The sequence below is a fragment of the Coffea eugenioides genome, unplaced genomic scaffold (assembly GCF_003713205.1).
Source record: "Coffea eugenioides isolate CCC68of unplaced genomic scaffold, Ceug_1.0 ScVebR1_1534;HRSCAF=2399, whole genome shotgun sequence".
Lineage (NCBI taxonomy): Eukaryota > Viridiplantae > Streptophyta > Magnoliopsida > Gentianales > Rubiaceae > Coffea > Coffea eugenioides.
The window spans coordinates 53,960-69,684 of record NW_020861946.1 but is presented as its reverse complement, the minus strand read 5'-3'; positions in this window follow the sequence as shown (position 1 = coordinate 69,684).

Here is a 15,725-nt window from a genome sequence, read left to right as displayed (position 1 = left end):
ACATATATGGTTTGCCAAAACAAAAGTGAAAACGGCCCTAATGATACATTTAGGGTCCCATTTTATATACAATACAAAAGAGTCATTCATCTAGTTCATTTGGCAACCATTTATCAAAATTCATTCCAAAAGAGTCATATTCCTGTAAGGAAAACAAAAGGAACGGGGTGAGCTAATTGCCCAGTGAGAATACAACTCAAGCAACCAAGTTCATGGATACATCAAGCTTAACAGTCCAATTTACCAAAATAAATAAAGCCACACATTAATAATGAGGATAAAAGGATACGGGTGGCTCTCAAGAGCCCTTTTCCTCGTTTGAATTCTTGATCGGTCTCATTGACTCTCCGTCAATGTTTGAAAAGTAACCAACTGTAGACCCCTCTTCTCTCCCATTCCTTCCACCAAACATCCCCCTACCGGGCCCGCACTCCAAACACTTGCACTGTGGTATTACTCGAGTATACCGGAATCAAGAGTCTCTCATACTACAAGATTCCTTATAACTTTACCCAAGGCTCATTAATTGTCACGACCAAACCCTTGTCGGCTCGATTCAATCAACTACCAATGGGGTTGAGCTCAATGATAACATTTGTAGTCGTTGGATACTTGTCCAATCGATATCAAGTCATGTATTTCATTTCATATATCAGTTCATATAACTTTCCAATAACTTTCCAATAACTTTTCAATAACATGTGAAACAATAAGTGAGAGTGATAAAGTACACTCTCACATCAATCCATTAACATACAACATCTCAAGTTCAAATATCAAAGCCATATAATAGCACACAAGTGAGTAGTACACTCACCAATCAATTAAGTGCTATTTCATGCACTTCCGTCAGGAGAATGTCGTGAGCTATCGTCACGCCCTAGAACATGTAAACAAATACCATAAGACTCGATAACGAGTCATAAAGTCAAACCAATTATCGCCCAATAGGGTTTCATGCATGGAAATTCAAGGGTTCAATACTTAACCTTTACTCAAGTCGAGAATATAGTTTTCTAAATCTCGAGTAAAAATTCGGGCAGCATGCCCTTTGTGTTTACCAAATTTTCCAGCCATAAGGCTTCATTATTTTTCTTCAATCACAACCCAACAACACACATATAAGCATTTCATGTCAAGAGCCGTTCCATAGGCTCACAATATCATAAAACAAGAAACCATACCGAGCCATAAACAACACCAATTCACAACCCCAATAGGGTTTTATAAACATATACAAGCATGAAAGCAAACCAGAAATTAAGAAAGGCTTTAACTTAGAACTTGATAAGAAAACCGGTTTTGACGTCATAATGCGGTAATGGCACAACTCTCACTACAATTATCGGTTGGGGGTGTAAGACCCACCGTTTCGAAGCTATGAAACAGAGCTACAACAATGTAGAAGGTCACTCAATCCAGATCCTAGTACAACTAGGTCAAAAGTGCCAAATACCAAACCAGAATTACCAAAACAGATTTGCAAAACACACAAAACTGTAATACGTCAATCTCAGCCTACACAGGTCCAAATGCCGAAATTCCAAAGGCATAAGTTAGCTAAGACATCCAGCTACATTTCATCAGAAGACACCAACTCCAAAATCCAAACCAAGTCCAGTCAAAATGGCCAATTACTATCACAGTTTTCGCATTCTGACCAAAGCAGAACAGCTACAGTAATTTCGTCATATCTCACTCTACACTAATCCAAATGACCTGAAATTTTGCAGGCCTTCAAACTCATCAATACCTACAACTTTCATGTTTTGAGAAAAGTCTAATTCGGCCTCTAACCCAGTGATCTAAAACCGGACAGAATTGGGATTTTAAGAACCCTAACTTTTCAAATTTCCAACCAAATCCAAAATTGATTGCATTTGCCTATCCAATACTCCTCATAGAGTCATTATCAACCATTACCATTCATCATACTTGGCCACATAGACAAAATCATATGCAAACAGAAAAATCATAATTAAATAGAAAACTTCACCATAATCAACCCAAATTAAGATATAACTCACCAAATAACATATCCAACCCTTACAATTCACAATATAACCATTAGCAATGCAAGAGAGAACTTTCTTAATCATCTTACCTCACAACTCAAGAAGACTAGCAATTCCAAGCTTCCCCTTTAAAAATTACTCCACCCAAAAGCTTTAACCTTCCAAGAAGCTTACTTGTACGGAGTGGTTTCAAAATCTATCGGTGGAATTTCAAGATTGAAGCAAAAATTAAAGATGAAGATTGAAGAGTTTTTTTTTCTCTCTTAGCTCTCAAAGCTCACGGCTGAACAAGAAGAGAAAATGAAGATATTTTGGCCAACCAAAGAGATAAGAAGGAAAGAAACAGCCGGTCAAAGCTGCTGACCGGCTGTGCCACGTCAGAATCCGGCCGGTTTCTGGCCGGATTTCCGGCCGGATTCCTGGCCGGATTCAAGGCAGTAGCTAACTCGTTTTTTTTTTCAAAAACCCCCAACAATCCGGCCATCAATCCGGCCAAGAACTGGCCGGATTTCCGGCCGGATTCGGCCCTTCCCCTTTTTTCAAAATTTTTCTCCGTTTCCGAAATTCAAATGCCACGCTCAACCGTACTTCTAACACGTACACATACTTACATATCTCACACATAATTGCACATAACAAAAAGGCCTTCCCGTTTTTGAAACGATTAGTGGACAAAACTTCAATTACACGGGAAACGGGAATAAACCAAAACACTTAGAAAGTATGAAAGGTTTAGGGTTCTCACACTCTCCCCCCCTTAAAAGAATTTCGTCCTCGAAATTTTCCTTCAAATTTAAAGTAACCAATGGCCTGTACCTTCTCCGTCTTCAGAGTCAGAAGAAACGAGGTTCTTCATTCCAGTCCCTTCTCCACTTGACGGTGCAGGGTCGGTCTGGGTTGGTTGTTGAGTTCTTTTCTTTTTCCGCACTTTAATCGGGCAATATGCAATTCGATGCTCGATGCTCCCACAGCGCAGACATCTCCTCCCCTTTCGCCAACAATCATTCTCAGTGTGATTGGCCTTTCCGCAATAGTCACAAGTCAAGTGGAAAGTCATCTTTTTGCTTTTCGGAGAAATCTTCCCCTGTCTGGTTTGGCTTTCATTGACAAATCTTTTATCTACCGCCCCCATTGTCCATGGCGGCCCGAATAACTGGTTCACTTTCTGTACTTTAGAAGGTGTCATTGCTTCGCTAGGTTCCTCACTCACGCTACCCACTGCACCCATTTTCCGTATTTGGGAAGCTTTCACTTGCACCTTTGCATTCTTGATGCATTGAGCCTTTTCCAAGGCCTCCTCGGAAATCCCTTCATATTTCCTTTTTAGCTCTAAGTTTTTGTGCAGGAGCTCAATTTTCTCTGTATACTCGTGCTTCCAGCGCCCTTCCCAGTATGCGACTAGGTTCTTTTGGACTTCTATTTCGTCTCGAAGACCCCCGATTTCATTATACATCTCAACCCTACGTGCCATTTTACAGAGTTGCTGGACCTCAGATGGTAGCCTGTTGGCAAAACAATGGGTCATAAGAAAGTCTTGAATACCAGTAGCACTCTTGGTCCATGTTCGGTTTAGGTGTTGTTTCCTCCCTTTCTTCTCTTTGACTCTTGGTCTCGTTTTGTGTCACTGCTATGACCATGTCCGCGGGTTTTTTTTTTTTCCAAAAGGGGTACTTCCATGCATGAATGCAATACATGGACTAACATAACAAAATCTATCATACCAAGTAACACGTTATAACACGTTATAAGCAAGTAACACGTTATATCATAGTGCATATAACACGTTATATGAAAAGATGGATAAGCAAGTAAGCACATATAACATAGTACATATAGACTGCGTAATATACAGTCGCAAAGTCATCCCAGTACCAGCCCGTCTGGTCTCTCACGTCACTTACTATCCAAACTAGATGTCCATTGATCTCTTGTGCTCATTTTAGTCAGACAAAGCCTGTTCACGTTTCCAAAATACAAGGCTTGTTTCCAAAACACAGGGTTCAAATACCTAGTAGCTTACATCACCTCAATTCTGGGGTACTCGGGCACGGGAATCCGAAATAAGATAGTTCACATCTCGAGCTGGCCAGTCCCAAGAGTAAACCATCTACAAATCAAAATTCCTGTCCGACATACTTATCTAGGGTCCTTAAATACCATGAGAAAGATTAAAGACCTATAACACTTCAAGGTTCATAGCTTATGCTCAAATGAGCACTTAAACATATTCATGAAATTAGGACCACAACACCACTTGGCCCAGTCTCACTTCGCGCAGAGACCACGCGACGTGGCTCTGATACCACCTGTGACAGCCCCACTTTCCCCTAAGGCGAACCAAAGAGGTTAGCGGACTGCCTGCCCAACTCTCGCCAGGACTACGGATCAGATTAGAGCGATCTTTCACGTTCCGGAACTTATAACGCGCGCAAATAAGGCAAAAGGGCAAAATAACCCAAAATAAAAGAAAATGAAACCCGGAGTCGGCCATGAATAGTAACCGACTCGTCCGAACCCAACCAAATCCTCGAATTACATATACCCCATAAGATTTAGCCTTTACAAACCAAAATGACATTTAAAAGTGATACAAAAGTCACTACATATATGGTTTGCCAAAACAAAAGTGAAAACGGCCCTAATGATACATTTAGGGTCCCATTTTATATACAATACAAAAGAGTCATTCATCTAGTTCATTTGGCAACCATTTATCAAAATTCATTCCAAAAGAGTCATATTCCTGTAAGGAAAATAAAAGGAACGGGGTGAGCTAATTGCCCAGTGAGAATACAACTCAAGCAACCAAGTTCATGGATACATCAAGCTTAACAGTCCAATTTACCAAAATAAATAAAGCCACACATTAATAATGAGGATAAAAGGATACGGGTGGCTCTCAAGAGCCCTTTTCCTCGTTTGAATTCTTGATCGGTCTCATTGACTCTCCGTCAATGTTTGGAAAGTAACCAACTGTAGACCCCTCTTCTCTCCCATTCCTTCCACCAAACATCCCCCTACCGGGCCCGCACTCCAAACACTTGCACTGTGGTATTACTCGAGTATACCGGAATCAAGAGTCTCTCATACTACAAGATTCCTTATAACTTTACCCAAGGCTCATTAATTGTCACGACCAAACCCTTGTCGGCTCGATTCAATCAACTACCAATGGGGTTGAGCTCAATGATAACATTTGTAGTCGTTGGATACTTGTCCAATCGATATCAAGTCATGTATTTCATTTCATATATCAGTTCATATAACTTTCCAATAACTTTTCACTAACTTTTCAATAACATGTGAAACAATAAGTGAGAGTGATAAAGTACACTCTCACATCAATCCATTAACATACAACATCTCAAGTTCAAATATCAAAGCCATATAATAGCACACAAGTGAGTAGTACACTCACCAATCAATTAAGTGCTATTTCATGCACTTCCGTTAGGAGAATGTCGTGAGCTATCTTCACGCCCTAGAACATGTAAACAAATACCATAAGACTCGATAACGAGTCATAAAGTCAAACCAATTATCGCCCAATAGGGTTTCATGCATGGAAATTCAAGGGTTAAATACTTAACCTTTACTCAAGTCGAGAATATAGTTTTCTAAATCTCGAGTAAAAATTCGGGCAGCATGCCCTTTGTGTTTACCAAATTTTCCAGCCATAAGGCTTCATTATTTTTCTTCAATCACAACCCAACAACACACATATAAGCATTTCATGTCAAGAGCCGTTCCATAGGCTCACAATATCATAAAACAAGAAACCATACCGAGCCATAAACAACACCAATTCACAACCCCAATAGGGTTTTATAAACATATACAAGCATGAAAGCAAACCAGAAATTAAGAAAGGCTTTAACTTAGGACTTGATAAGAAAACCGGTTTTGACGTCATAATGCGGTAATGGCACAACTCTCACTACAATTATCGGTTGGGGGTGTAAGACCCACCGTTTCGAAGCTATGAAACAGAGCTACAACAATGTAGAAGGTCACTCAATCCAGATCCTAGCACAACTAGGTCAAAAGTGCCAAATACCAAACCAGAATTACCAAAACAGATTTGCAAAACACACAAAACTGTAATACGTCAATCTCAGCCTACACAGGTCCAAATGCCGAAATTCCAAAGGCATAAGTTAGCTAAGACATCCAGCTACATTTCATCAGAAGACACCAACTCCAAAATCCAAACCAAGTCCAGTCAAAATGGCCAATTACTATCACAGTTTTCGCATTCTGACCAAAGCAGAACAGCTACAGTAATTTCGTCATATCTCACTCTACACTAATCCAAATGACCTGAAATTTTGCAGGCCTTCAAACTCATCAATACCTACAACTTTCATGTTTTGAGAAAAGTCTAATTCGGCCTCTAACCCAGTGATCTAAAACCGGACAGAATTGGGATTTTAAGAACCCTAACTTTTCAAATTTCCAACCAAATCCAAAATTGATTGCATTTGCCTATCCAATACTCCTCATAGAGTCATTATCAACCATTACCATTCATCATACTTGGCCACATAGACAAAATCATATGCAAACAGAAAAATCATAATTAAATAGAAAACTTCACCATAATCAACCCAAATTAAGATATAACTCACCAAATAACATATCCAACCCTTACAATTCACAATATAACCATTAGCAATGCAAGAGAGAACTTTCTTAATCATCTTACCTCACAACTCAAGAAGACTAGCAATTCCAAGCTTCCCCTTTAAAAATTACTCCACCCAAAAGCTTTAACCTTCCAAGAAGCTTACTTGTACGGAGTGGTTTCAAAATCTATCGGTGGAATTTCAAGATTGAAGCAAAAATTAAAGATGAAGATTGAAGAGTTTTTTTTTTCTCTCTTAGCTCTCAAAGCTCACGGCTGAACAAGAAGAGAAAATGAAGATATTTTGGCCAACCAAAGAGATAAGAAGGAAAGAAACAGCCGGTCAAAGCTGCTGACCGGCTGTGCCACGTCAGAATCCGGCCGGTTTCTGGCCGGATTTCCGGCCGGATTCCTGGCCGGATTCAAGGCAGTAGCTAACTCGTTTTTTTTTTCAAAAACCCCCAACAATCCGGCCATCAATCCGGCCAAGAACTGGCCGGATTTCCGGCCGGATTCGGCCCTTCCCCTTTTTTCAAAATTTTTCTCCGTTTCCGAAATTCAAATGCCACGCTCAACCGTACTTCTAACACGTACACATACTTACATATCTCACACATAATTGCACATAACAAAAAGGCCTTCCCGTTTTTGAAACGATTAGTGGACAAAACTTCAATTACACGGGAAACGGGAATAAACCAAAACACTTAGAAAGTATGAAAGGTTTAGGGTTCTCACACTCTCCCCCCCTTAAAAGAATTTCGTCCTCGAAATTTTCCTTCAAATTTAAAGTAACCAATGGCCTGTACCTTCTCCGTCTTCAGAGTCAGAAGAAACGAGGTTCTTCATTCCAGTCCCTTCTCCACTTGACGGTGCAGGGTCGGTCTGGGTTGGTTGTTGAGTTCTTTTCTTTTTCCGCACTTTAATCGGGCAATATGCAATTCGATGCTCGATGCTCCCACAGCGCAGACATCTCCTCCCCTTTCGCCAACAATCATTCTCAGTGTGATTGGCCTTTCCGCAATAGTCACAAGTCAAGTGGAAAGTCATCTTTTTGCTTTTCGGAGAAATCTTCCCCTGTCTGGTTTGGCTTTCATTGACAAATCTTTTATCTACCGCCCCCATTGTCCATGGCGGCCCGAATAACTGGTTCACTTTCTGTACTTTAGAAGGTGTCATTGCTTCGCTAGGTTCCTCACTCACGCTACCCACTGCACCCTTTTTCCGTATTTGGGAAGCTTTCACTTGCACCTTTGCATTCTTGATGCATTGAGCCTTTTCCAGGGCCTCCTCGGAAATCCCTTCATATTTCCTTTTTAGCTCTAAATTTTTGTGCAGGAGCTCAATTTTCTCTGTATACTCGTGCTTCCAGCGCCCTTCCCAGTATGCGACTAGGTTCTTTTGGACTTCTATTTCGTCTCGAAGACCCCCGATTTCATTATACATCTCAACCCTACGTGCCATTTTACAGAGTTGCTGGACCTCAGATGGTAGCCTGTTGGTAAACCAATGGGTCATAAGAAAGTCTTGAATACCAGTAGCACTCTTGGTCCATGTTCGGTTTAGGTGTTGTTTCCTCCCTTTCTTCTCTTTGACTCTTGGTCTCGTTTTGTGTCACTGCTATGACCATGTCCGCGGGTTTTTTTTTTTTCCAAAAGGGGTACTTCCATGCATGAATGCAATACATGGACTAACATAACAAAATCTATCATACCAAGTAACACGTTATAACACGTTATAAGCAAGTAACACGTTATATCATAGTGCATATAACACGTTATATGAAAAGATGGATAAGCAAGTAAGCACATATAACATAGTACATATAGACTGCGTAATATACAGTCGCAAAGTCATCCCAGTACCAGCCCGTCTGGTCTCTCACGTCACTTACTATCCAAACTAGATGTCCATTGATCTCTTGTGCTCATTTTAGTCAGACAAAGCCTGTTCACGTTTCCAAAATACTAGGCTTGTTTCCAAAACACAGGGTTCAAATACCTAGTAGCTTGCATCACCTCAATTCTGGGGTACTCGGGCACGAGAATCCGAAATAAGATAGCTCACATCTCGAGCTGGCCAGTCCCAAGAGTAACCATCTACAAATCAAAATTCCTGTCCGACATACTTATCTAGGGTCCTTAAATACCATGAGAAAGATTAAAGACCTATAACACTTCAAGGTTCATAACTTATGCTCAAACGAGCACTTAAACATATTCATGAAATTAGGACCACAACACCACTTGGCCCAGTCTCACTTCGCGCAGAGACCACGCGACGTGGCTCTGATACCACCTGTGACAGCCCCACTTTCCCCTAAGGCGAACCAAAGAGGTTAGCGGACTGCCTGCCCAGCTCTCGCCAGGACTACGGATCAGATTAGAGCGATCTTTCACGTTCCGGAACTTCTAACGCGCGCAAATAAGGCAAAAGGGCAAAATAACCCAAAATAAAAGAAAATGAAACCCGGAGTCGGCCATGAATAGTAACCGACTCGTCCGAACCCAACCAAACATCGAATTACATATACCCCATAACATTTAGCCTTTACAAACCAAAATGACATTTAAAAGTGATACAAAAGTCACTACATATATGGTTTGCCAAAATAAAAGTGAAAACGGCCCTAATGATACATTTAGGGTCCCATTTTATATACAATACAAAAGAGTCATTCATCTAGTTCATTTGGCAACCATTTATCAAAATTCATTCCAAAAGAGTCATATTCCTGTAAGAAAAACAAAAGGAACGGGGTGAGCTAATTGCCCAGTGAGAATACAACTCAAGCAACCAAGTTCATGGATACATCAAGCTTAACAGTCCAATTTACCAAAATAAATAAAGCCACACATTAATAATGAGGATAAAAGGATACGGGTGGCTCTCAAGAGCCCTTTTCCTCGTTTGAATTCTTGATCGGTCTCATTGACTCTCCGTCAATGTTTGAAAAGTAACCAACTGTAGACTCCTCTTCTCTCCCATTCCTTCCACCAAACATCCCCCTACCGGGCCCGCACTCCAAACACTTGCACTGTGGTATTACTCGAGTATACTGGAATCAAGAGTCTCTCATACTACAAGATTCCTTATAACTTTACCCAAGGCTCATTAATTGTCACGACCAAACCCTTGTCGGCTCGATTCAATCAACTACCAATGGGGTTGAGCTCAATGATAACATTTGTAGTCGTTGGATACTTGTCCAATCGATATCAAGTCATGTATTTCATTTCATATATCAGTTCATATAACTTTCCAATAACTTTTCACTAACTTTTCAATAACATGTGAAACAATAAGTGAGAGTGATAAAGTACACTCTCACATCAATCCATTAACATACAACATCTCAAGTTCAAATATCAAAGCCATATAATAGCACACAAGTGAGTAGTACACTCACCAATCAATTAAGTGCTATTTCATGCACTTCCGTCAGGAGAATGTCGTGAGCTATCGTCACGCCCTAGAACATGTAAACAAATACCATAAGACTCGATAACGAGTCATAAAGTCAAACCAATTATCGCCCAATAGGGTTTCATGCATGGAAATTCAAGGGTTCAATACTTAACCTTTACTCAAGTCGAGAATATAGTTTTCTAAATCTCGAGTAAAAATTCGGGCAGCATGCCCTTTGTGTTTACCAAATTTTCCAGCCATAAGGCTTCATTATTTTTCTTCAATCACAACCCAACAACACACATATAAGCATTTCATGTCAAGAGCCGTTCCATAGGCTCACAATATCATAAAACAAGAAACCATACCGAGCCATAAACAACACCAATTCACAACCCCAATAGGGTTTTATAAACATATACAAGCATGAAAGCAAACCAGAAATTAAGAAAGGCTTTAACTTAGGACTTGATAAGAAAACCGGTTTTGACGTCATAATGCGGTAATGGCACAACTCTCACTACAATTATCGGTTGGGGGTGTAAGACCCACCGTTTCGAAGCTATGAAACAGAGCTACAACAATGTAGAAGGTCACTCAATCCAGATCCTAGCACAACTAGGTCAAAAGTGCCAAATACCAAACCAGAATTACCAAAACAGATTTGCAAAACACACAAAACTGTAATACGTCAATCTCAGCCTACACAGGTCCAAATGCCGAAATTCCAAAGGCATAAGTTAGCTAAGACATCCAGCTACATTTCATCAGAAGACACCAACTCCAAAATCCAAACCAAGTCCAGTCAAAATGGCCAATTACTATCACAGTTTTCGCATTCTGACCAAAGCAGAACAGCTACAGTAATTTCGTCATATCTCACTCTACACTAATCCAAATGACCTGAAATTTTGCAGGCACTTCAAACTCATCAATACCTACAACTTTCATGTTTTGAGAAAAGTCTAATTCGGCCTCTAACCCAGTGATCTAAAACCGGACAGAATTGGGATTTTAAGAACCCTAACTTTTCAAATTTCCAACCAAATCCAAAATTGATTGCATTTGCCTATCCAATACTCCTCATAGAGTCATTATCAACCATTACCATTCATCATACTTGGCCACATAGACAAAATCATATGCAAACAGAAAAATCATAATTAAATAGAAAACTTCACCATAATCAACCCAAATTAAGATATAACTCACCAAATAACATATCCAACCCTTACAATTCACAATATAACCATTAGCAATGCAAGAGAGAACTTTCTTAATCATCTTACCTCACAACTCAAGAAGACTAGCAATTCCAAGCTTCCCCTTTAAAAATTACTCCACCCAAAAGCTTTAACCTTCCAAGAAGCTTACTTGTACGGAGTGGTTTCAAAATCTATCGGTGGAATTTCAAGATTGAAGCAAAAATTAAAGATGAAGATTGAAGAGTTTTTTTTTTCTCTCTTAGCTCTCAAAGCTCACGGCTGAACAAGAAGAGAAAATGAAGATATTTTGGCCAACCAAAGAGATAAGAAGGAAAGAAACAGCCGGTCAAAGCTGCTGACCGGCTGTGCCACGTCAGAATCCGGCCGGTTTCTGGCCGGATTTCCGGCCGGATTCCTGGCCGGATTCAAGGCAGTAGCTAACTCGTTTTTTTTTTTTCAAAAACCCCCAACAATCCGGCCATCAATCCGGCCAAGAACTGGCCGGATTTCCGGCCGGATTCGGCCCTTCCCCTTTTTCCAAAATTTTTCTCCGTTTCCGAAATTCAAATGCCACGCTCAACCGTACTTCTAACACGTACACATACTTACATATCTCACACATAATTGCACATAACAAAAAGGCCTTCCCGTTTTTGAAACGATTAGTGGACAAAACTTCAATTACACGGGAAACGGGAATAAACCAAAACACTTAGAAAGTATGAAAGGTTTAGGGTTCTCACACATTCCTTGTACATGGATTCTCCATTATTGGCCTTATCGATTTGAGGGTAATTTCTTGTTATTGACACACTATACCTTGTGCTCAAATATTTGTATTTTTTTGCTTTCTTTTGAAAATGGAATGGTATATTTGTGGCATTAATTTAAATATTAATCAATTCCCTAGTTGATTTCCATCGTTAGTCCAATCCTAGTCCATCTGACTTGTATTCCTTTGTAGTTTTTGCAGTGTTAGCTTGTGTTGTTTAGAGTTTGACGAACCTTTGTCATATAATTGGAGAATCTGTTTTCTAACTGTAATTGGGGCTTCAAAACTTTACTTTTGTCTATCAGACTCTGTTTAAGTTTGCCCTAATTAAGTTCTTTCTGTTCGTCCAGTTAGTAGTTTGGTTAATTGTTTAACTCCCATTAATTCCTTTTTGTTAGTCTAATTATTAGTTTGGTTAATTTCGTATAATATCCAATAGGATTTACTTGTCTAATTATGTAATAGTAGCTGATTCTAGTTTCATTAGCTTGGGTAAAAAGGGATGCAGTGTTTCATAGTTCCTAATTGTTGGTTCAACTTGTGAGGTAAGGTAAGTACACTGTTCTAAAAGAGATATTAGCCAACTGTATGGCATTTTTTGAAGGAAGGTGCAATAAACTGATATGGGTGGCAACGCTTACTAATTAAGTGCTGGGTAATTGTTTGCTTGTCTTCAATTTATAGAGCACTTTATCTTGTTGCCTTGTTGTTTCTTTTCTTAAAGGAAAACTTGCTGTCAGGTCAGGGCCTTAAAAATCTTTTATGTATGGTGTCAAGGCTGATAACTTCTTGTCAATGGACATGGATTGTGATGAATGTGTGTTTTGGACTATTTAATGCCGTCATAAATTCTCACACACACTCTCTCTTAACATACATTTAAATGTGTTTGATTTTTCCTAATATGTTACAGGAAGGCTGGTTTAACCTTGTCCTGCGTTTAAGTGAAGTCAGTGCATTCTTCCTGATAGCAAATTTGCGGGCTGACATGAAGTTGGGCATGCTTAAAGGCTGAAGATCGTCACTCCAGTCTTCCTTGTATCTGTGGTAAAGGGTCTCAAGGTGAAGATGGTGAATAGCTGGTGCTAAAGCTGCATTTATGCTTTAGATACAGAGCATTCGAGGAACTCAGAACTGTCCCTGGCAAAACTGATTGAAAAGAGACTACTTAGTTGAATCAGGCATGTTGGCGGATCAGAGGGAGAGGGGGTCCATAACATCTCTTCTTCCCTTGATTTCTATTATCCTTTGACATGTTTCTCTAATTATTTTTAGGGTTAGGGGGGTATATGCGTTTTAGCTAGTTTGGCATGATTTGGTCTTTTGACTAACCTTTTCTTATTGTTGCCATGATTTTGAATTGCAGAATTTGGATATTGACATGGCTAAGGAAGGAGACGAGCAAAAAGCAAAAAAGAGAAAAGTGGTAGTTGCAAATTAGATGGTAACAGCAACATTAGTAGTTTGGTGGCATGAGAAACATATAGTAAAGGAGGCCTATTTTGACTTTAAAGTAGCACGTGAAATATATCTAAGGTGTCTTTACTATGGAAACAATAGAGTTTGTGTAGAGCAACTTCGACTCAATAAACATTGTTTTACTGTTTTATGTACAAATTTAAGAGAGCATTGTGGGTTGACGGATACTAGAAATATTACTGTTGAAGAAGTAGTTGCAATGTACAAGGGATTGGACATAGTAAATAAATTATTAAATGCACTAATTGGCGTTTTCCTTAAAGCTTTAGTAACAATTAGCTAAATGTTAAAAAATTATTATATACTAAAAAAAAGAAATTTTTTATGTAAGGAAATGTTAGTTGGAAACAATTCTAATTTTTAATGAATTCTTCTCTCATCCAAACAAAGAATTTGAAATTCCAAATGAATTCTGTATCAATTCTATGTATTATCCAAACAAAAGAATTCCAATGTTTTGGAATTCCAATTCATAGAATTCTAATTCTATAGAATTCCAATTCCAATTCAATTCCAATTTTGTAGAACCAAACGCACCCTCAAATTAATTACAGGGATATTGGTGCTAAGGTTTGAATATCGGTACTTTTCCTTCCGTTCAGGGCAATCTGCTGATTGTTTGCTAAGCAAATTATTCCCTCCAAAGATGAATTGAAGAGAAAAAGATATCTTGTATCAATTGAAAATAAAATTGGGTTCCACAATTTTCAAAAAGTTTGGGCGCCATTTTGGCAAATTTTGAAAATGCCAATTTTGATCAGCCAACAAGGTTCAAAGTTTTGCTAGCATTTTTATTTCCCTTTTTCAAGCCCAAAACGTCGTTGTTTTGCTGACGCAGTTTAGTTGCTTGTGTGGCTTCATCTTGACCGTTGATGGGTTAACTTTTAATCTTGGCTATGAAATTATTGCAAATGGAAATTGTGAGGCCCCGCTCACTCCGTTACTCAAAGTTTTTCTCTTCTGGGTAGATGAGCTCTTCCTTTAGTGTAGAGGGATGATGACTCCTATTTATACCAAATCGATTTTCAGCGGTGTTGTATACGGAGAGCTTCCAACAAATAACTTACCTATACAAGCGAAGATTAAACTCAAGCCGCTATTGTCCCTAACATTGCCTAGAATATTGCACAAAATTGCTAAGATTACAAACAACTCTTTTAACAACTTTTGCAAGAAACAAGAGTTTTGTACACCATCACATTTCACTCAAGACTAGGGTGACAAATGAATTAAGCCACTTATGAGCGCTTGCAAGTTGGTTAAGTCAAAATTCAATTCGAACTTGATCAAGTTGATCTCAAGTCAATCAAGTCGAGCTATCAAACTCGAGTCAAACGTAGAAAAACTTAATTCATTAGCTCACGAGTCAACTCAAAAAATATGCATGTACGTAGATACGTACGTACGTATGTATGTATACATATATATATTATTTTTTATTTTAATAGTGAAATTACATATATGTCACTAATATTTTTATTATTTATTAACAATAAATGTCTATTTTATTCATTTTTTAGAAAAATAAAATAATTATTTTTCATTTTTTAAAACTCGAGTAGGTTCGAAATCGAGCTCAACTAGGCTCAAATTTGAGGCTAAACTCAAACTCGAGTTTTACATTGAAAACTCATTGAGTTTAAACTTGAGTTTAAATTTGGTAAAATTGAATCCAACTCGGCTCGATTAAGCAAAATCTGGACTTAACTCGACTTGTTTGCAGTCCTATCAAGACTATACAAAATCAGATCACTAGAAATATAAAGGACTTAAGTTTTTATAAGAACAATAGTCATTTGAATTAACTTTCTGTTGGATTTTGAGAAGGAAAGAAATCCTTTTTGCTTAAAAGAATGTTTTGAAAGAATGAACGCAGACATCAAACTTGACGCGTAAGGAAAACATGGAAAGAAATTTTCTTTAGTAGTAAGAGTATGTTGATTTCAATTGAAAGAATGAATATGGACATCAAAATGGATTAGTGAAAAATTTTGAATTCAGAATCAACAAATTCTATTATGGATTTGATGATGGAATTAGACTTTATATTCGACTACTAAAGAAGTTTGAGAGAAGTGTTAACCTTCACCTATGGTAAAGTTACTTCTCTCTAGAACCTTTTTCTCCTTCTTTTCTTTAGAACTCTTCCGGTCAAAATTTCTTTCATCTCTCCTATGGGAGAGAAACCAAATTTGATCTTTTCCATGGGAGGGAGCACTCTC